Source organism: Schistosoma haematobium, chromosome 1, assembly GCF_000699445.3.
Source record: "Schistosoma haematobium chromosome 1, whole genome shotgun sequence".
Taxonomy (NCBI): domain Eukaryota; kingdom Metazoa; phylum Platyhelminthes; class Trematoda; order Strigeidida; family Schistosomatidae; genus Schistosoma; species Schistosoma haematobium.
Genome location: NC_067196.1, coordinates 32,302,009 through 32,324,747, shown reverse-complemented (window position 1 = coordinate 32,324,747; position 22,739 = coordinate 32,302,009).

The following is a 22,739-nucleotide window of genomic DNA, read 5'->3' as shown; positions in this document are numbered from 1 at the left end:
AGAGATTTCGCTAGTTGTAATTTCGAGGCAACAGATAAAATAGTTCCAGTTTCGTAATATATCTGCCACTTGTAGCACTATGAAGAGCCAAATATAATTGTTAATAATAATCAACAGTCTCGTCAATTGATTTCTGTGCATTCAGGTTCAATTCTTATTTACATCATACAACAGAGTAGGTAATGGATAGGGATTCGTAATTATTTGCCAATCATCCATTTGACTGTACTCACACACTTTCTTAGACAGCTACATTTTTATAAAAGAATTGTCTGCATTAGAGTAGTCTAGTTTTCACAACTAAATATCTGATCAAAATAATTTTTAGTGGCGACATATATCAAATGTCACTTTGCGATTAAGAATTTCAAACTTTGTCCTCATATCTCGAAGGATTACCAGTTTTGAGATTACTTCAATGTTATATTTTCACTAATATGTTAGTGCTAACTAGTATCCTATAATTAGATTGCAGTACTAAGTTTAACTTCTTGCGAACCCAAATTCATCCGTAGTGTAAATGCAACAACCGTAGTTGCTACCTTGAGGTGATGGTCGGGCTAGCTTATCGTGATGACTCAACCTAGTTATATTGGCTGTAACACATGCTCCTACAGGTCCTACCATGCCAGGCAGATTGGTTTGAGAATGGTGAGACTAAAATAAGCAACTAAAGGTTCGAGAGCAACGTCGTACTGCTGACTGTTGAGGGGTTCGACAGTGGTAAGATGTTTCCCTCGAACAAGCAGCATCTGCAGCGGAAGAACAGGGCTAACCCTAGAAATATTACACCTCACCTTACCTCGGGTTTTGGTCTCCGGTGGTAAATTTTATTGAAGTGCTGACCTAGCACGTTAAAAAGGTCCAAAAAATTTCATGCGTAACTGGCCTCAAGCTGCTGTTCCTTAGGTTCTGTGGTCATGCTCTCAGGTCGCCGTGACCACAACTAATTCAGCTTTTTGTCAGATCTTTGAAGAAGAAATATCCTTTCATGACGTGACAATCACTCATACTTCTATCAGCACCTGAGACCATCTTTTTCACGACCAAATCACTCATTCGCTTCTTAATAATTCTTTCATCCCAATCACTAATCCTTTTCGTATATCTTCATCACACTCCACGAATGCTAGTGCTTTGGATCCATGAAATTTTATTCCTGGTCTGACAAAACATCGTAAAGGCGTTTAGGCGGACCTTATGGTGTTGCAGCTTAGTGAAAAAACTCCACAATCGGCTCAGAAATGGTCTGAAAAGATCATATTTTCATCAGCAATCGTCGGAGAGGCTCGGTACAAGACTTTTTCATTCTGGAGTACATGTTAAGACTCGGATCATGCCACAGTTCGAGCATTTATTTGTCTGCATCTTACTGGACAACAAGAAAATCCCTTATACCCCAAATTAATAACGAAAATGTTAAAAATACATTTCAGAAGCAACTGTAGGAATTAGTCGACCATGAAAATAATATTCACCCCGAGGTAACTTAGCATGGTATCGAAAAGCCGTGAAAGCATCAATGGCATCTACTCATAAATTAAACCAAACGGTTAAGTAAAATCAGTGGATTTCATCGTGATCTACAGAACTGAAAGATGCTTGGGAACTCATCCCATCTGGTTCTTAACATGAGGAGCGGATGCAGCTTAAACATGGGCTCATAAAAACTTTACTTAATAATCGTAGGGATTGGTAAGTTAAGAATTGAGAAATGGTGAAGACGATGATGATTAGTAACAGTAAACAACTGATTAGTCTGATCAAGGAAACGGGTATTAAAATTCGATTGTTAGTGAAAGTATCTCAGTTATCCGCTATCTCTAAGCAACCTTAATGGCAAAATGATGTAAGTCCCCTAACTCTTGGCGAAATTGAAAAGGCTCTAAGTAATCTAAAGCGAGGTAGAGCAGACTGGAACATAAACATACTTTTGATATCCGATAGTAGTTGTATTCTTTATCCTTAGAGCACCATTCGACTCGTGAGGTTATGTGGCAGTCAGTCACTGGAACACGTACCAACGAAGTACATTAACGTTGTACATGCCCTCTACTCGAACACTAATAGTCGAGTAAGAGCTTATGGCAAACTGTAGTCGGAATTAGTTATTTCAAGTGTTCGTTAGAGTTCTTCACTTTGCCCATTTTTATTTAACTTGATCATAGAAATGCTATGAGAGATAACACTTTCATCGTCTGACTCATCAAAGATTGATCATCTACCAAAAGATTCACTTGTTGACTTAGATGATATAGTTCTGTTTGTTGAAGACGCTGACAAAATGCAGTCTCTTGATTAACTTAAGCAACAAAGCAAGCATGTTTTTGATGCATTTGTCCCCCTCCAAATTTAAAATGTTACTTCAGAGTTGACTTACGTCAGTGCCTGAATTAGTGACAAGGAATGAAGTAGTTGAACTCACTGACTGCCTCACTTATCTTAAGTTTCTCATCAGTCCTGAAGGTCTGGCGTTTGATGAAATCTCCGCACGGATTCAGAAAGCTCGACTGGCTTTTACCAACCTACTTACGGGGTATATCAGATATCAGTCTACTAACCAAAGGAAGAGGTTGTTGTGCAGAAGTCCGTTCTACTCCATGGGTGTGGAACATGGTCATCAAGAATGGGCGATTTTCGGGGATTCTTTGAAGCAGTGCTCATGTGTTTTGGGACCACGGAGTTGGTAATCCCCAAGTTAAGAAAATGGTACTAAGTATGGCAAATCAATTGATGAGGTAGTAAATCTTCATCGATTAAGGTGGTTGGGAAATTTATTACGTATGCCCAACCACCGCGTACCTCGAGGAGCGGTGTTATCTGGTTTAGAAGTAGAGTGGAAGAAAGCTAGGGTTCCGAATCAAAGCATAACATCAGTCGAGAAAATCACTGACAATCGGAATATCCCATGATAAGTTGTGTAGACTACATGGCTTAGGTCTACATGGTTACTATTTGGAATTTTTATCGTGCATATTTCGCTCACTGGTACATCCCATATGTTTAGTTTGCCTATATATATGTTGTTGAATAGAAAGTCTCCCCAAAACTGCTTCCACGAGTTACTGTTGAGAAGTTATCATCTGCTGCTGTAATGGTGACTGCAATTTTTCCGAAGAGAGTGCCATTTTCACTGCTAGCATTATTGTTTTTGCTATGTCAATTGTGATGACTTGTGCCACTGAAAAAATTGCCAATCAGAATACTGACTTATATGACCTAGTTCCCGTGTTAAAACATTGATATCTCAACCGTACTATCAGTCTTGCGTCAACTCTGAATCCTCATTGGTCCTCAATATTGTAGTTTCTCACCTAGCCCTACCCGTTGAGACCAGAGAACAATATTCGCCTCTACTATATGGATAATCCACATAGTTTATATACAGGCAGACTAGACCTCATAACACCTCGAAACGAAAAATGACAGTTATACCAGATCAAGCCAAAAGTGGCTGTGAATATGAGAGACGGTAACTAATAGATCGTGAAAAAACTTAAAACAATAAATCATATAATTGTACCTAATAGGTCAAATGAAGACATATGGTAAAAAAAAATGTAAATGTATACAATCTAGTTACCTTCAAAGAATATATATAAAAGTCCATAAACAATTCCCGGATGCAACCTTTCATTTAATCTTTTACGGATACAACTATTATCGCCCATACTTTTACTATCTCTACTACTCTGGGATTTTACCTGACCATGTCATCTCTCTTTGCTAATGGGGTTATCAGACAGAAGCTCATTAATGACATTAGGTGCGTGATAAATCTTCTCAACAAGGAAAAAAACATCGATATGTCCTGGGTTCAAATCTCGCGAGGCGGGACCAGGGATGCGCACTACTGAGTCCCACAATAGGACGAAAAGGCTATTCAGTGCTTTCACGTTTTCCATGATAGTCTAACTTTAAGTGACTAGTAGATCGAAATATGTATAAAGTGTATAAGCTGAAAATGCATAAAAATCCACAAAGCACTGGCTGTATTGTTTTATAGAATGAACAGAAATATGTGGCTGTACGATTAGTAGATTTTGGTAAATTGAGTAAATTATTTAGTCGAATTTTATATAGTTGTCTTAAGACGATATTATGACTTCTCGTTCTTTGGACTCATACAATTTCTAATGATGACATTGATTCAATTTATATTTCTGTTTTTAATTTGAAATCTAACACATTTGTCTTATTGTAGTGAGCGAGAACACCAGCGGGGACAACCAAATGTATTTGAACACAAAATTACAGAACTTCTTAGTAAAATCTGTGAACCATACAGTTAATACCTCATTTGCAAAATGTCAATCAATCGCCTCAGACATCATTGTTCCTTCGTTTCCACACCAATCATTCTCCGTTCTAGTTCTCCTTTCTTCGATCTTTTTAACCTTCTACCACGGGGCATTCCTTTTTCGATTGATGATACGTACTACTTATATCTGTCGACATCAGTAGCACACACCATATTATGAATAGATAATTAGATATATTGTGCGCTCTGTAAATGTTTTTACTGTTGATTAATTATGTTATTTGATCCGCTGTTCAATTTGTCTGATATGACATGTTTAACTGTAATGACTAAAATGAAGTTTTCTATTTACGTTAATAAACGTGATCAATACATTTATTCAGTCATGTGGTAATGATATTGCTGATAATATAAAGATGATATTATTTTCATTGGTGTTCAATAAATATTCAGGTATTGGTAATGTATATGTATGCATCCGATGGAATCAGCCGAAATATAAGTTATAAAATAAGGAAGATTGGTTCAGGAAAGAGATCTGTTTTCGGTGAATTCGTTTGCAGAGCTGCACGATCGCTAGTATATACATATTTTTAAAAATGATAATAATGGTGATAATAAAATTTTGCTAAACATGGTAAACATAAGTTAACATTAATGTTCATTAACAGTAGACATCTTTTTATTAAGTGTTAAGATAGAAGTAGTATGGGATAACTGACACTTTCTTAATTCTACACTTTTCAGAAGTCAACAGAACAACATATAAGGTTCAGTACTTTTAATTCTCTCGAAGACCAAGATACCATTAAGCCATTTAGTTTGAATTACATGATATGTGCATTGAATTTTAGTTAATTTATAATACAAAGAGGTAGTTGTTCAATATCTTCTCTGAGAAAACAGTGATTTCCGATATTCGGTAGATCTCTAATCCGTGACAAAATGTGTTTTTGTTCTAATATATATATATATATTTCTACGCTATGCAAAGGAATATCCAAAATTGTCTAGATGAATAATTTGGGAAATTGAGTGGTCTGTACATGTAAGTTAAAGGTCATGGGTGAATGAATGCTGATGACCGTAAATAAGTAGTTTATGATGTTCCTAAACACAAATTAGATTCTGGTTCATTTTCACATGAAGAAAAAAAGGAGATTATCACAAACGTCATTTTAAAATTGCACTGCAGCTTTTGAATCCAGTCAAATTCAATATTTAGCTGCATGTATTTCATGTAACACATCGTTTTATTTCAACTAAGTTTAAAGCCTCATTATGATGTATGTATTTTCCAACATATATATATATATATATATATATATATAGCCAAATGCATCTTAAAACGTCAGTACACACCGTGTTTAATTTTAAGATACAACCACGATATTTGGTTAGAAAATTATTTAATGACAAATTATAGTCTCACAGCTAACCATTAACGAGTTAATTAACTTCGCTCATATTACTAACAAAGTATTAGTAGCTAAAATATATATAAATATTTTTCTACGATTATTTGGTAATTTGTATCTCGCATTGGTAGCGTAATTATAGTACCTTAAGAAATCCTTATTTTTAACTTTTAATCCATAATTTTTAAGGCTATCATTCTTGGTGTTCTCAGTGATTATTTTATTCCTCGAAACATCTCATTGTTCAGTGTATTAAGTGTAAGTAATAATCTGAAAATTGTTTAAATCAGTGGTTTAAAGTGTTCTTTTGTAAACGTAAAACATCATTTTTTTGTTAAAACTAATTCAGTAGAAGGAAAGTGTAAACATTTGTTACCCAGTTATTTTGAATATCCATCTGCAACCATAACTGTTAGTGCTCACTCATACAAAGCAGTTATCCGCGGATGTAATATAACTCATGAAAATACATAGTGTTATAGTGATGATTATCATCAGCGAAATGACTAGGATGTATGTACATAAATATGTATACGTATATGTCTAGATTTCAAGGAAATGATTTTGCTGACAGCGTATATTTTAACCAACAGTTTTAAAACTCAGCCATTAATTAAATCTCTATTAATTAAAGTCTCTATTCTTACTGTTGATCACGTACAACCAAAAGGTTTTAAGGCAGTAAAGTAATATATGTTACTATACTATGAGTGAAGATGAATTCTCGATTAATTTCAGATGATGTTACAAAAGACTTTCTCACTTTCCAAAACTAAAGAGATAGATTAATTGTTGTCACTAATATCTAATACACCCTTTGGATCTAGAAATGAACTATTACCACTTGTGAAATAAATTTCATGAAACAAAATGACTCACTAATTAGTAATATTTGACAGTATATTCCCGCAAACACACCTGTTAAAAAAATTCCAGTCACATAAATTAAAAACTAACATTCCCTTTAGATAAAAATGATTTTCACAATACATTAGTATCAGTCTGTTTCGTTTCGTTCTGAGTTACAACGGCATCATAGTGATGTTTTCTAAACAGAATAACTTTCGTATTTAATAAATTATGATATGGTTGACAAGATTAGCAATGAACTGCAAAATTGAGATTAAAAAATTAGTTACTTATGTGGTCATTTTATGTTGAGGGCAAATGTATGATGCTTTATCTGAATCCTTTTTGTCAGTTATTGTCAGCCTGTTTACAATTCTGAAAGAACTGGAGAACCATTTCCTATACAACTTTAGGATTGATTTTTCAAATCATTCAATCTCGGTGAAGTAACCAATGTTATTTCTTCAAGTCCTTAGTATTGATCAATTTTTATTAATCATATCACGTAATCTGCCGGTTTAGTTTTTATATTAGGCTAACAGAATGTATTATTCAAATATATTCATCAAGTGTAGGTTATAGTTGGAATAAGAGTTAGTTGTCATTTTAATTTCGCTAAGGGAAATATCACGTTCACAGAGTTACAAATTATCTCTATTAATACGTTAATAAGTGTCTTGAAAGTGACTACAAATTCATATAATGAACCAACCATGGAGTTAGAAATTTATACAGTATAAATATTTAACATATTTCATAGTAAACTAAGTTAACAGTTATTGTTGTTATCTCAGCTATTATTTTTAATGACTAGAATATGTAAAAGATATATTATCACGTATGAAATAAAAAGATAATTTGTATGGTTTAGCTAATAGAAATATTGAATTTGGTTTTTTGAAAACATAGTGAAATGTTGGAAAGAAATTTTAATAAGAGGGAAGATTGATTCATTTATGTAAACTCAACTTCAAAATTTCTGTTTACTGCACTTAGCAGATAAAGTTCTCAAAAGTTCTAACATATCAAATAAGTAACCGTACTTTATCAAAAATATTTCCAGTAATAACTTCTATGTACAATTATACTGATCGTCTTTTTGTTCTAAAATCCTCTTGAAGTAACAAAAAAATGAAGTTTGTAAAATACTGTTAAAGATAATTTTTTTTTCTGAAATCATCTATTAACTTGTTTTAGTTAAGCAATCATTTAACATTATTGGGTTACAAGCGAATACTTTTCATGATATTTTAAATAATTGCTTGACAATATCTTTGTTGTATTCATGAAAAATAGTAGAATTCTAAAGTTACATTTGTATATCATCAGAACAAATAGTAGTTGAGCAATAAATGTTTCCAAGATATTTTCATTATCTAGATGGTTCATAAAAGATCATCATTTGAAACCATTTAATGGACAATATTGCTTAAATTCATTTTTAAAATCAAATACACAGCTTGATGTTGATGATGTATACTACTCTAAGTGTTGTTATAAGCCACTGGAAAACTGGACAGATATTATTTCTGCAGTAATGAATATATTTGTTGATTTTGTTTTTCCCTTTAGAAACCTCATAAATCATTGCTTTATATGCTTATACAATAGAAAACAACACTTACCATCGGATAATTTAATATTGTAGTAGATGCTGACTTTAACACTAAATATATTTAGTTTGAAATACGTTACAATAAAATGTAACTGACGTAACTAATACACATAGTTGAATTATGTAACATATTATTAATCATTAACTTGTATACTATGAAATGAATGAAACTGACTAATTCAATCTATTCATATAGAATACTTCCAATTATTGAATTAAGTATCAAAATGAATTTCACAAGTTGTACTATTTGTTAGACATTCATTCTTTACATATTTTAGAAATAAAAAAAGCAAGCAAACAAACTTAAACTAATCAATCTATTTATTTTGTTTATTTATTTATTCTATTTTCGTAAGTAACAACCAAGAAAAAAACAACTGAATTTCACAAGTGAATTAAAGGTTTGATAGGATGAAGTTTTATATTATTATTCTTTTTTCTTTTTTTTCTCTCTTTGTGAGAAGAAATTCAACTAACTAATAATCACTATGATTTATATCATAGTAACAAATTGATTTCATTTTTTGAATCAAACAATTTACATAGAAACTAATTGTTCAAATAATTGAAAATAATATCATAGAAGAGAAAAAAAACTAATAAAAGAAAAACGTCAACTTAAAGTGAATACGTAAGGTATATTTATTATGATTCATAGTTATTTTTGAATAAATAAAAACAATTTCATTCATTGTTAGTATTCATTATTTAATTGTATGTATTTGATTATGTTTAAATAGTAGATATAATAATCGAACATTCTAGTTTATGGTTATCTGTGTTGTTATATGTAATATAATAAATGAAAGTATGAAACTATAATAAAAATATATAGAAATCTATAAATAATAGGGTATATTATAGTAAGATATTAGATATATTAGTGTAGAAAGATGATCAGATTATAGTATATTGATAATTTTTTTATCATTTCAGTAATTCACCATCATGACAGATATGTTTGTTTTTTCTCATAAATCTACAATAATCTGAAAGTTATGTAATACACTTTACATCATGGAGAACAAAACATTTTCTTCTAATTTTCTTGTCTATTTATTTCCCTTTTTCTGCATTCATACAAGTAAATCATTATATTATTTACATTATGTTAATTAAGTTTTGTGACTGTCTGTGAATCTTGATAGTTGAAACTGTTGATCGTGTAATTCAGTAGTAAATTGATAATGAGGAATTAGATTTGTTAACAAAAATTACATCGTATAATGTTTAATTTATCAACATAACTGGCAATAAAAAGTTTTATTCTAACAATTCAAACTTCTCAGTTGATCCTAGGCAATTGGTTATACATGATTCGTTCGAGTCTATAGGTAATTGGACAATTTTTCATTAATATCAAATGTACATATGTAAACCATAAATTTATAGACATTTTCAGCATCCACCTTGTCAAATCTAATTTAAAACTTATAAAAAAGTTTTTAATATGAAGATTATTACTTACTTGCGCCTGTTACTCCTCGAGAAGGAGCAGAGTCCGCTCACCAGCATTCGCCATCCAACCCTGTCCTGAGCAATCCTTTGCAACTCTTTCCAGTTGTTATTCATCTTTTTCATATTTGATTCTATTTCCCGACGTAATGTGTTCTGTGTCCTTCCTCTTTTCCGCTTCCATTCAGGATTCCGAGTTAAGGCTTGCCTCGTGATTGAGTCTGATGATTTGCGTAATGTATGTCCTATCCATTTCCATCGTCTTTTCCTAATTTCTTCTTCAGCTGGAAGCTGGTTTGTTCTCTCCCACAGAAGGCTGTTACTGATGGTATCCGACCAATGGATATTGAGTATCTTGCGTAGACAACCATTTATAAATACTTGTACCTCTTTGATGATGGTTATGGTAGTTCTCCAAGTTTCAGCTCCATACAGCAAAGCGCCTTGACGTTCGTATTGAAGGTTCTGACTTTGATATTGGCTGACAGTTGTTTTGAGTTCCATATGTTCCTCAATTGTATGAATGCGGCTTTTTCGCCGGCGACGATACCACGTTGAAAGCACCGGTTCTCGTCCGATTACCACAGTTAAGCAACGTTGGGCCCGGTCAGTACTTGCATGGAGGGCCCTCGCTTTGCCAGTCCTTGCTTCTACGTCTGCATTTGACCCTTCTTGTTCATTGATGAGGCTCCCCAGGTATGTGAAGGGTTCTACATCTTCCAGAGTTTCGTCATCAAGAGTGATTGGATTGCTGTTCTCCGTGTTGTATTTGAGGGCCTTGGTTTTCCTCTTGTATATGTTGAGGCCTACTAATGCAGAGACTGCTGCTACACTGGCTGTCTTTATCTGCGTTTGTTCATGTGTATGCGATAGGAGGGCTAGGTCATCTGCGAAGTCCAAATCGTCTAATTGGTTCTGAGCTGCCCACTGTATTCCGTGTTTTCCCTCAGATGTCGCGGTCTTCATAATTCTGTCAACCACAAGAAGAAAGAGGAAGGGAGAGAGTAGACAGCCTTGTCTGACTCCGGCCCTCACATGGAATGCGTCTGTCAACTGTCCTCCATGCACGACCTTGCACTGTAGTTGGTTGTGTGAGTTCCGAATAATGTTGAAAATCTTCTCAGGAACTCCGTAGTGTCGAAGAAGATTCCATAATGTTCTCCTACCTACACTGTCAAACGGCTCTTCATAATCAATGGAGTTGATGTATAGTGACGAGTTCCACTCAACTGATTGTTCGACGATGATCCGTAGTGTCGCAATTTGGTCTGTGCACGACCGATCCTTACGGAATCCAGCCTGTCGATCTCGAATTTGGCGTCTACTGCATCTTTCATCCGGTTCAGCAACACTCTGTTAAAGACTTTTCCTGGTATTGACAGTAGTGTAATGCCTCTGTAGTTTTCACATTTGCTCAGATCTCCTTTCTTTGGAATCTTGATAAGTTGTCCTTCTTTCCAGTCCATCGGCACCTGTTCCTCCTCCCAAATCTTTTTGAATAGAAGGTGAAGCATGTTTGTTGTTACTTCGATGTCTGACTTCAGTGCTTCAGCTGGTATATTGTCGGGTCCTGCTGCTTCCCCGTTCTTGATTTGTCTGATGATGGGCCATTCTGATTTCCTCCGTCGTTGATGGATTCACATACATAGGAAGATCTGTGTGTGCTGCTTCGATGTCCGGTGGATTCATTGGAGCCGGCCTATTCAGGAGTTCCTCGAAGTATTCTACCCATCTGTTCCTCTGTTGTTGAATTTCAGTGATTGGCCTGCCTTCTTTGTCCTTGGCCGGTCTCTCTGGTTTATTGTATTTCCCTGCTAGTTTCTTCGTTGTATCGTAAAGTCGTTTCATATTTCCTTCCCTTGCAGCCTTTTCCGCCGTCGTTGCTAGTTCTTCCACTTATTTCTTCTTGTCGGCTCTAATGCTTTTCTTCACTTGCTTGTTTGCTTCTATGTATTCAGCTTGTGCTTGGACTTTCTCTGCTCGTATTCGGCTGTTGTTAATTGCTGTCTTCTTGTTCTTCCTTTCTTTGATCTTGTCCCGTGTTTCTTAAGAGATCCATTTTTTATGATGGTGCTTCTTTGGACCCAGAACCTCTTGACACGTTGAAGTTAATGCTTCTTTGATACCTTTCCATTTGTCTTCTATAGTAGTTTCTTCTTCCTTCAGTAGATCCTGTAAGGCTTGGAACTTGTTGTTGAGAGCTATCTTGAATTCGTTGAGTTTGTTGGTATCTCGAAGGAAGGCTGTATTGAACCTTTGTAGTGCTGTTTGTCCAGTTTTCTAGTTCTTCTTTAGCTTTAGTTTCATCTTGTCCACCACCAGTTGGTGATCTGAAGCTATATCAGCTCCTCTCCTGGTTCTCACATCGTCCATTGTCCTTTGAAATTTTTTATTGGTGCAAATATGATTTATCTGGTTCTGTGTGGTGTGGTCCGTTGAGATCAATGTAGCCTTGTGTATACGTTGTGTGAAAATATTGTGCCTCCTATGACCAATTTGTTGAATGCACACAGATTTGCGAACCTTTCTCCATTTTCGTTTCTCTCAACTAGTCCATGTCGTCCCATGATATCTTCATATCCAGTGTTGTCTATTCCAACTTTGGCATTTAGATCTTCCATCAGAATGGTGTGGTCCTTTCTTGGGCACTTCTATATGATTGACTGCAGCCGCTCGTAGAACTGATCTTTGATGTCGTCGTTGCTGTCGTTGGTGGGTGCATAACATTGGATGATATTCATTGTGATCCCCTCCTTCTTTGTTTTGAATGATGCTTTGATGATTCTGGATCGGTGAGATTCCTATCCTACAAGTGCATTTCGTTCTACTTTGGACAGCATTAGAGTAACTCCCTGAGTTTGTTGAGTATTTTCCTCTTCGTGACCGGAGTATAGTAGCATCTCTCCCGTATTTAGCCTTTGTTGTCCGGCTTGGGTCCAATGGGTTTCGCTGATTCCCAGTATTGACAAGTTGTATCTCCTCATTTCCGTTGCTATTTGACTGGTCTTCTTAGTCTCCCACATTGTTCGGACGTTCCATGTGCCTATAAAAATTTTTGCTCTGGTTGTTAGAAGGGGCATCGGCCTCGTGGCTTCCGAAGGAACTCGGCTTTCACCATGAAGCGTCATAATTCTTCTAAATGAAGACCTTCTAACTCTCAGGGCAGAGTTTAAATGGTTTGAATTATTTTTTCTGGTAGGCGTTTTTTAGCGAGTTAGCTTTCTACGGGATGGGGACGCTTACCCCATGCCCAACCCTTCTCCTTCACCCGGGCTTGGGACCGGCAGTAACTCTAGATATGCTGCAGGCGGAGTTATGAAGATTATTGGGGAATATGAATTTAATGAAATTTTAACTGTGCTGAAATTTACCTTCAAATTTCAAGCTTATTATCAAAATATGAAGAACATTTATTTGATAAACAATTTAAAGAATTATCAAGTTCTCATATGCATTCTTTACCATGTACATAGTTCACATTTTAAGAAACCTAGTTTATAAGTTATTCCTAAGAAAACCGTGTATTTTACCGATGGTATTGTATTCGCTAATCATGCAGATAGACATAACTAGATTGTAACAGTTATTGGAATCGGAATGCTTATCAACAGAAGATTGAGATAAAGAGAAGAAGAAAGAGAACGAAGAGCGTCCGGAATAACTACTGAGTCGGAAGAGTGATCAAGAATGTAAAGGTCAATTAAAGGAGGATATGCAAATGATGTATTTCATCTATGATTTTCATATTTTACAAAATGACCGTTTAATTTTGCACAAAACAATAAATTGGTTTACCGTACCTGAGTTTTCATCCACTATAGCAGTATAAAAATTATTTGTCGAGATTTGAGCACTATAATGTATAGATTAAAACTGATAATTAAATTTTATTAGTTAAATGAATAATAGGATACTATTATTGAGTAAAGTAAAGTAACAGATAGGTTTACAAGGAAAGAGTTAACACTACAAATATTCTTAGGATATTAGGCTATTTTAAAATGAATATTTAACTAAATTGGTCTTTGAACTTATTCATTAATCTATGTTGTGTTTAGATGAAAGTGACACCAGTACAAAAGCCTTAACAATACTTTGCTAGAACAGATGCCTACTGATGGAAACGCACTTAAACGTTTTTAATAAAAATAAATTGATTCTTCAAGCGGAAGTATTCCGTTAATGGCCTTCAATCGTTCTTTGAAAAGTCTATGATAAATGTAAACTTGATTTCCACTCATCATTATGGTCATACCTTAGTTAGAATTGTTAAAAATGACTGACAATATTCTATAACTTATAAAACCATGAGTTTCTTGTAACAATTTACCACATAACATTAGTTAATGATAAGAACCTTCTTTAATGTAGGTGAATCTTCTTATATCATTCCACTTGAAAATTATATAATCTAATAATAAAAAATCAATTAAAAGTACATTAAAATTTCGGAATCTTAAATCAATAATTACAATAACCATAAATAGTTTCACTTTACTCTTTATGTTTAGATATTTTTATTAAGATGACTATAAAAATATCACTATCAATTTTTTAGTGTATACTTACTATCATTTTATCATACTGCATTGGAATCTGATTGCGATATCACGATAGAATCATAGAGATATAATAAATCTTGTCAGTGACATTGATTTGTATATTTATATATACGAAGAAGTTTTCTTCAGTAAAAGAAATTAACTAGTTGTTATCTCCGGGAGCTAAGAGGTATGAGGTATTTATTTCGTCATAGATTGATGACTTTTAAAAGTAAACATTTTGAACCTCACAGCCACAGAATCCATAGCTATAAGAAACAAAGATGTTTATTTGTCATACTTCACTGGTTCATGCTATTGACCTTACTTCATTTGTGACGTAACAGGATCTTCATTCAAAGGTTTTGTTGAGGCATAGCCTCATATTTAATTTAATTAGTTTTATAGATTACAATTTCTTACTAATGCAATAATTGTCACCGGTTAAAATAGGGTTTTCATAACAGTTGTAAAAGAAATTAAAATCAGGAACTAAAATACATACACATTAGAATATGTTCATTACATGTATATAACATGAAACCTCAGATATATGTTTTCAAAAGCCCTAAATACACCGGAATGGATCAATTTAGTTTTGTCAATTATCATCAACACTAAATAGTTCTCTGAAAAGAAAAAAACAAACAAACAAAACACAATTCTATTCACCACAGGACATTTTTCATTGAATGAAGCATAGAATTAGAAAAAAAAGAGAACAAACTACTTATTTGAATTATCGGATTTTTTTTTATTATGCTAATAATAATAATCATAATAGTAATAGTAACTATGTCAAAAATACAATTGAAATTTATTCATTCTGTAACAAATAGTTTGTTAGTCAAATTACTTATTCAAAATATGTTAATCATTTGATGATACATTTTGTAATGAGAAATTCAATCTAACAAAATAATAAAAATAATAACTGACTAACAGGCAGTAGCTAGTTCAGTATGTATAGTTATTTGTTGTAAATAAGATAGTTGTGTATAGGTCACAAAATTATTTACTGAATATTATTTTGATAATAATACAAAGAAAAATTCATCATAAAAGTAATACTTTGGAAAATGTATAGATCTTAGGTTACTATGGCTAGTTGAAACAATGAGAATATTTAATTATTTTCATAAACTATTATGATAGAATAAGTGACAATACGTTCCGGAAAATAATATTTAGAGTTTGATCTTCTTTACTTGAGTATTTTATTCACATATTGTGAATTAATTTAAAGTGTGAATAAGAAAACTGACCTCAAAATGATATTGATTTATGAAATGATGGTTTTAGTTATTGAGTTATCATCTTGAACAAATGTTCATCTATATGTCAACAAATAGTCTGATAATCATTGAGCACTATGTATACATAGGACGATTAGATGTAAAAATTATATTTGAAATAATCTGATCTATTGAAATTTAGTTAATTCAAATGTTTTACCTGACCAATGGGTTTGAGCTTCTTTTCAGAGAATAACTATCGAAATTATCAAGATTATATAAGGCTTTAAACAAGTTTACAAGATCGTAAAATCATGTTCAAATACTCATTTTATGTAAAAATGTGGGTTATTTTATGTCAAATGAGTTGGAAACATGACAAATGTATAAGTATGTGAGCGTGTGTGTATACATATTACTAAAGTCCAGCGAACAAACTAAGTTTTTTCACTACAGCTAGGGACAAACTAATCGGTTTGTCTATCTGATTTGACAAAGTATATGTTGACTGACAAAAGTTGAGATTCTTTCAAATATAATTTTTATACCCACAGTTATCACCTGTCTACAAGAATTGATTTCCAGGTAAATATGCACAGAATCCGATGTACGTTTAGCTTCACTGTTTATTAGACTCTCTTCATATTACACAGTAAATTCATCATTATATAAAAAAAGATGAATTTTTACTGACTTAACTGGACATAGATCACATAGATCAAAGATAAAAAATTAGCCATAAGCATGATGACGAACATAAAAATCTTAAAAAACATTTAAAATAGGTTTAACAATACTGTATTTTGATAATCATTTTTTCTTCAAATGAAGATCACAGTAAGAAACATGGAATAACGTTTCTATCAGCAAAGAAATGATGTGAAACCTATGATTACACTTTTATCATTAATACATTTCCTTCTCCAACTAATAAACTAATCATAGTTCAAGAAGGTTAACTCACAGACATTTGGTGCAAGTCACTTTATTTTTTGAAATTGATCTTTTCCCTCATTTCGTTCACGTTTTGAAGCTAACATTTTACTTTGAGATAACACATATGATATGTTCTACTTTAATTTCTAAACTTTTGTTCGTCAACTCATTGGTGAACTTTCAATCCTAATCAGTCTTAACATACATTCGGTCTACAGTAAAACGATCTAACTAAAATTTGATAGATTTATTTATGCTTGCGATTTAATTTTTTTGTCTTTTTATGAACACAGTTACTACCCAGTAGGTTAGCTAAATTAATATGTAATATATGGTGTACTACTTTCAATGTATGTTAAGGCAAGTAGAAATGCAGTTAACGGAAACTCAGGTTTGAAAACTAATTTATTGTTCCATGCAAAATCACCCGGCGACTTGATAAAATATAACAGTCATACATTAAACACATCATATGCAAATAATCTTTAAATTGTCTCTTACAAACCTCATAGTTCTTTCACTCCTGTAACTATTTTGATTGCTTTCGGCTTTCCTCTCTCTTCTCTTTATTTCAATCTTCTGCTGGTAGCCATTTCACTTTAGATTGCTGCCATATACTACTTATATCTGACAGCACAAGTAGCATGCACCACAGTGTCACTAATGACGATTGCATTCTAAAAGGTGTTTTATTCACGTTGAAGTACTTACAAAATCAATTACCATACTATATGCTAAATCAACAAGTTTATTTGTGAACCGTACCGGTTTCATGGAATTTCAGATCAAACTAGTTATAAAGACTCAATGTTTCTACTCATTCTGGCTTTCTGAAGGTTACATTGCAAAGAAGGTTTATGAAAATATCGAATTTTTTGTTGAACAGTTCACTAGAACTATTGAGAATAATCAAAGCTAAAATAAAACATTAATCATGGAAAATTTTAATTTTTAACCAATTACTTAAATAATTTTTTTATTAGGCAATTACCATCCAACTGACATCCATCTTAACAAAGTTGTTTATTCAGAGCAATATTCGCTACGTGTGTTCATCATCAAATCTTCAACAACGTAAAGAAATTTAACTCGTTTTGTAGCACAACTAGGTCTCATATCTTTTGGATGTTTTTGTTTCAATTTTTGAAAAAAAACTGTTTGTGGCTAGTATCATTCTTTAAACATAATAGGTTTGATTAACACTACATAAAGGCTAGTTAAATTACTAGTGTTATTTTTAAGAACCCTTATACATCATAATAACTAGCATCAACGAATCAGGATTCTAGAAGCAAAGCTTTATATTATAGCTAATTTTCGTTGAATAATATTCATGATGATGATGATTGATAACGGAATTCGGTTATTACACCGTAGTTAGAATCATTAGAATTTATCACCTTTAAGAACTGGTTAGTATGATTAATTAGTTCAATAAAATTATTTTGAAATTTGATTCACCATATTATTATTCTAGTTAGAATATTAAAAAAACATCATATCGAAATTATATAAGGCATATAATGGAACTTATTATGAAAACTCTGACGAAATTTTCCTGGTACATTGAGTCTTTGCAGAGTCCAATATTAATATGATCGGAAAAGAAATCAAAATTCGATTGATTTACTCATTATGAGTTTAGTTCATAATTACTTCCATTTTGATTCAATGTAATGATGACTCAATGTAGTATTTGTTCTCTTTTCTCGTATGATATTTTATTCTGTTTAATATACGATATTCATGTATTCAATGAACATGAACTATGCTCAGTATGTGGTTTCATCCTAATTATTAATTAAAGTGTGTGTACAATCAATATATAAATGAGTGTGTTTTCTACTAGAGTTGTCGTCGTCGTCGTGTTTTGGGGGTTAATAAATCTTCACTTATACCTGTGTTTATTTTCTTACTTTCGGGTCGAGGGAATTGCCGAGGTCCCTCGTTCCTAGTATAAGTGATAAGCGTTTCCGACACAACAATCAGCGACGAGCAGATATAAGAAGTAGCGTTTGATGAACAAGATATATCATATATAGTTGATATATTTCTTTTAGAACGTTTTTCGTTACATCGACCTGCTTCTTTTTAATGCACGGTATTTCATGTAGAAATGTAGAATATTTCCAATCAATGTGAATCATCTCTATTCCACTGTTTATGGTTCATCTTATTCATAGACTTACTATCAAACTTTGTCTCAATGTCAACAATTAACAAAAGGGAATGTTTGATGTTTATATTACTTTATTACTTAGTGTTGCATCACACTGTAGTCAGTTAATGAAAAACCTTGATATAAGATAAATTTAAATTCACTTGGTGTTGTTTGATTGTATTATCCCATTGTTGTTTAGGGCTGTAATTGATCAGTCTCTTGTTGGCATATGTCCATTCTGTACCTTAAATTACAAGCTTTATAAGCAAAGATAGATAGTAGCTACCAGCGGAATCCAGGATGCACGTATCGTTCTATTTAGAATACTTCAGCTGGATGCACCTGAATTTCAGAGTTGATGTTCACTCCAGGACTCGAACCCCGTGTCGTTCGCTCCAAACGTTACTGCGTTATCCACTTAGCTACTAAGTCCTGATAACCAAGTGGATAACACTTCGAAGTGAATGGTATTGGGTTCAAGTCCCAGAGTGAACATAAACTCTAAGATTCAGGTACATCCAGTTGACCTGTTCAATATAGGACGATACACGAGTTCTGGAATTCACTACTAGTTACTATCCATCTTTGTTTATAAGATAAATTTATTTTAAAATATTTCTGTATGCTTTCATAATCTTTCATTTTATCGTTAACTACAGCTTTTAACATTATTTAACTCCTCATTGTTCTCCTTCCTTTACAAGTCGATTTTTCTTATTAATTCGAAAGTTCATCATCGATTTTCTTTTTGTTAAGATGGTGGTTGAAGGTAGTCAACAGGAAACCCTGGACACGGGTTTCATCTTACTTAGCACTCGTCAGCAAGGCGTACCTGTAATCTTGAGGGAACTGGTGCTCCCTGGCGGATTCGATCTCGTGTCACCCAGCTTCACAGTCAGAGACGTTACCACTGAGCTATCCGAGCCGTGACTCACCTCCTGTAGGACTGATCGATAGCATTCGATCTGCACTAATAAGGACTAGACAAGCATGACATTGATCACCACCCAGTGATCAATCAATTGCGATTTTCTTTTTGTGTTAAGTAGCAGTGCACTCACGTTATTGTAATTTTAAAATAGTAAATTCTAATTGATTTAATATGTAATTTCAAAAAAACAACATGAAGCTATTGATTTGTTTTTTTTCTTATTTAAACGATTATTTCACTATTAATATCTTTTGCCTAGTGAACTCCATTGTATCCATACATCTAATCACACAATTATAATAATCACTGGTTCACAGCATGACTTTAATTGAGTATTGTATCATATTATATTATAATAATTAATATAATGTGAATAGTTTAATAATGAGTATTGAGTTCTATTACCACATGAAATCATACTAATAAAGATTTATTAAGAAAAATAAACGTCATTTCAGTCAGCATAATTGATAAACAAATTAATAACATGTACATAGGAATATAAGTTTATTTATCAAGTTTCTATGGAAAGTTTTTTATTTTATTTTAGGATAAGACATCTGATCTAAACTCAGTAAAAGATTATTGAATAAATATTTGACAAACTATTTTCTTTTAAAATACACAAATGAAAAAGGGATTATTTTGACAAGTGTTATCAGGAGGAAACAATAGAAAATATTGATAGAAGTAAACATCTTACAATCCATTTCACTGATGATGATCTCTCATACACTTAATTGATGTATATAGTTTATAGAAAAGGTACAGTAAAAATAAGTTGTATTTTAGTAATTTAGATAAGAAAATGTATCATGTTTATAAGTGTGCATGTTTCAATAGATTACGTCTAGTTCATTGTAATCATTCGTGCTAGTTACTCTATGATCCACACTATTTTCAAATAATCATTTACGACTAATTTTTCGGGATTAGTACAAATTATTCTCTTATTGAATTTCGAAGGTGTTCTCAAATTGCTGAGAAAATGTGTCAGTTTGTTTTCACTAAAAATAGGAATATCATCTTCATATTTGAACAGTATAACATAGCACAATAATAATTACAATGAAAATGAAACTAACATTTGATCAATCGATGCTCAATTAAACATCAATGTGAAGAACAAACAATACTTAAACGAGAACACTCAATGAAATTTATGAGTACCTATCTGGTTATCGTCATTTACCAATAATATCTCACTTGACTTTTGAAAAATATATGTTTGAATAAGTCATTAACAAGTATTTGCTCAGGAGTCAGTGACGTTATTTATGAAGATTTTTTGCTGTTAGAAAATCTTACTTCATTAGGACGATAGATATACGTCTCCTCCTAGTTTGTGACTATTCAACAATACTCACTGTTAGTTGTCCACTGAGTTCGAATATCTCACTCTGAAATTCTCCGGAAGTATAATATTGAAGTATAATTCAGTGTTAAATAGTGATTTGATTTGGAATGATGTTCGTGTAGTACATTGACCTAATAGTGAGGATCAACTTTTACCGACAATTTCAAGACGTTCAATGAAAATTGTGAGGGTGCAGAAGCCAATATATTTCACACTGAGATAATGCGATTTTGTGTCTCAATGATGAGTACAATGTATTAGGAAGTCATACATAATACTAAATACTCATTTTCTTATCCTTAGTTTTAATAGTTCTTTATAGGATGTTGGAGATACAATTTACCTTTATGTTAATAAGTGTTCATAAACTATCTAGTTGAAATCAACTTTTCAAATCAGTAACTTGCATGATTTTGTTTGTTATTCGTGTGAGGCCTTCCGTATATGAATTTAATTATTACAGAAATGACATAGTTTATGCTACAATGCATGTCAAATAAAATAGTCTACAAACAAGCTTTTTGTAACTAATATAGTGTTTGTAGCAGAACTTTGATAAAGTTTTTTCGTATGTCTTCCATCTTTTGCACATTTGTATTTTAGTCATTCTCAACATTCATCTCTTGATTCTTACATAACTACTACACTACTGACCATTCATCAAAATATTTTTTTAGTTCCTTCTCTTTTTATATATTATGCAACGTCGCAACTACTTGATTATCAAAAATGTACTTTGATTATTATTCTTCTTCTGTCTTCCAATATTAATTTATAACAGATATGTCATTATATGATTATTACATAACGTATCTACTCCATGAGTATTATTTCATTATTGTAAATCATATATATATATGTAGAACCATCATGAAAAGCCAATTGAAAATAAATTTTTTCGCTCGGTTCATTCCTTCCTTACTAACAAAATGTCAGGATGGGAATTTTCAATATAATATAGTGTTATCGCAGTCAATCTTAGCTTTTCCACATATTTTTATAGTACTTTCAAGGGTAACTTCACTAACATAGTCGGCAAGATATCAAAGAATGTTTTTTGAAAATTATTGAATGTGTAAGCTCTTTTAAAATAATATATCGACTGAGAAACAATTTGGTTTTAAACTAGAGTAAAATATTTTCAGTGATAAAGTTGAGTAGACTAAATATTTTTATTTGATGATTCATTTATATCGTTTAACTTAAAACATAACTGCATATAAAAACTAAAAAGGTTTATTTCACAAAAAGGTATGACATATATGCGTAAAGTGTAAATATGGTTAATAATTTATTGGTTTACTTCTCTACATGTACTTAAAGCTAAAGTAATTAAGCATTGTCATATAACGTACTCGTGTAACAGAAATAAAACAATCATCCACAGACTTACCCATGTGGTTGTTGTCAGTACTATAAAATATTGACTATTATTTTTGTTGACTTGCTTTTTGTATTATGTTAATACATTAGCATTAAAGCCAGGAACATGGTTAGTTTAAACTCTTCTATGATAATGCCTATATTTATATGTGTTTATGAAAGAAGTGTTTAAACTTACTATATACTGAGCTGTAATGCATTAAATAGATATACATACATTTAGAACTCATTCCTATCTTATAAAAGAACATAAATCAAACGTTAATACACATTTCTCCATCCTGAAATTAGGATACATACTTGTTTCTCAATGAAAATCATTTTCATTTACATTATTAATATGTCATTAATTGAAACATTTGATGTATCACCAGCGGAAACATTCGTCAAACTTTCTGAAATAGTTTTCTTTGGTACATTGAAGTATACATATGTAATTAAACCGTATCGAAAACACTGATCACTATTACTTGAAGAAACGACTTAATTTTTATATCATTTTACATAGTTGGATTTTAAAGAACGAAACTGTTTCCACATGTATCTTGCATCTTCCATCCAAATCACCTGACTGCACATATCTGATTATTTACT